A 1,834-nucleotide genomic window follows, 5' to 3' on the forward strand; every position below is an offset into this window, starting at 1 on the left:
TAAAAAAAAAAAAAAAAAAATTAAACTAGTGCTTTGTTGAGCTGGCAGTTAGTTCCTTAAACCTGAAGTAGGGTCTCACAAAAGGTTTAAATGGCATGAGAACCAACCTGGGAGACACCTAGGTCTATTTATAACCATAACTAATGGTTAAATATTTAATAGGAGTGGTGTTACACTAATGGTTTCCAACTGTACCTTTGTTTCTAATTCCAGGTCTGGAAAAAGTAACATAAAAACAAATGAATCGTGAAAGATATTTTGCTGACAAAAGTATTAATCATGACATGGATAGATACAAAATAGGGCATAGCAAAATTATAGAATATGAGGCTGATGTGACATTTTCTATTTCTTTTGTGATTTTCTGCCAGCTCAGCATAATTTTTGTACATTAGTAAAAATGTGATAAATGTTGTGTGCTCATCACTATATTTTTTTAAACATTTATTTATTTATTATATGTAAGTACACTGTAGCTGTCTTCAGACACTCCAGAAGAAGGTGCCAGATCTTGTTACGGATGGTTGTGAGCCACCATGTGGTTGCTGGGATTTGAATTCATGACCTTCAGAAGAACAGTCAGTGGTCTTAACTACTGAGCCATTTCTCCAGCCCATAATCACTATATTTTTAGGTTTTAACTACAAAATGAATTGATTTAAATCAATAGGACTCGATTTCTAAGGTATGAAGCTCCGGTGTCATGCAGGCACACAAAGTGAGTATTCTACATAGATGTGACTGGGAATGCATGTATTTTCTATACCATTCTATACGGAGAGGAGATGCATAGAAAGATATATAGAAATGTAGGAAATAATGTCCAGTATGGAACATCAAATTTTAGAGACAGGGTAATCAAGAATAAGTAGCTAAAAAACAATAATGGTATAGATATACCAACCGGAGAATCATGTTTGATGTATCTAATTTTTTTCAGATATATGAAATATGCGTCCTCTGTGTACTTAAGATGAATACACTTTCTGATTATGTTTTCATTAAATAATATCTTTTATTTCCAAGCTGGACTTGGAACCCTAGCCAATATATTTCTTCTTTTTTTCTACACTATCATAATTCTATGTCACAAACCTAAGCTCATGGACTTGATCTCCTGTCAATTGACCTTTATTCACATAATCATGGTCATCACTGGGTGGGATATTTTTACTTCAGACATGTTTGATTTACTGAACATTGAGAATGACATCATATGTAAGGCAACTTCTTACTTAAACAGNGTGATGAGAGGCCTCTCTATCTGCATCACCTGCCTCCTGAGTGTGTTCCAGGCTGTGACGATCAGTCCCAATANCTCTTTGTTGGCTAAATTTAAACATAAACTAAAAAAATACACGATCTATTCTTTCTTCTATTTTTGGGCTTTCAATTTGTCATTCACCATTAACCGGATCTTCTTTTGTGGTGCTTATACCAACGTGAGTGAGACCAACCAGTTGAAGGTCACTAAATACTGCTCACTCTTCCCCATGAACTACATCACCAGGGGACTGATTTCAACAATAATAACCTTAAGAGATGTATTTTTTGTAGGAGTCATGCTGACTACAAGTGCATACATGGTGATTATCTTGTTCAGGCATCAGAGGCAATGCAAGCATCTTCATGGCATCAGCCACCCGAGAGGCTCCCCTGAGAGAAAGGCCACCTACATCATCTTGCTGCTGGTGTTTTTCAATGTGGTCATGTACTAGGTGGACTTCATTATGTCATCCAGAACAGTCTTTTTATGGATGTATGACCCAGTCATGTTGACTGTTCAGAAGTTTGTGTTGTGTTCATAGCAGCCTTATTTATAATAGCCAGAAGT

The 1,834-nt window shown here is 36.0% G+C and overlaps 1 pseudogene; it reads left to right on the top strand.

Annotated features, from left to right (window-relative positions):
* Nucleotides 1–992: 992 nt before the first annotated feature.
* Nucleotides 993–1,834, top strand: part of LOC110315362 — a 1,722-nt pseudogene continuing 880 nt past the window's right edge.

The sequence above is a fragment of the Mus pahari genome, unplaced genomic scaffold (genome assembly GCF_900095145.1).
Source record: "Mus pahari unplaced genomic scaffold, PAHARI_EIJ_v1.1 scaffold_10315_1, whole genome shotgun sequence".
Classification (NCBI taxonomy): Eukaryota; Metazoa; Chordata; class Mammalia; order Rodentia; family Muridae; genus Mus; species Mus pahari.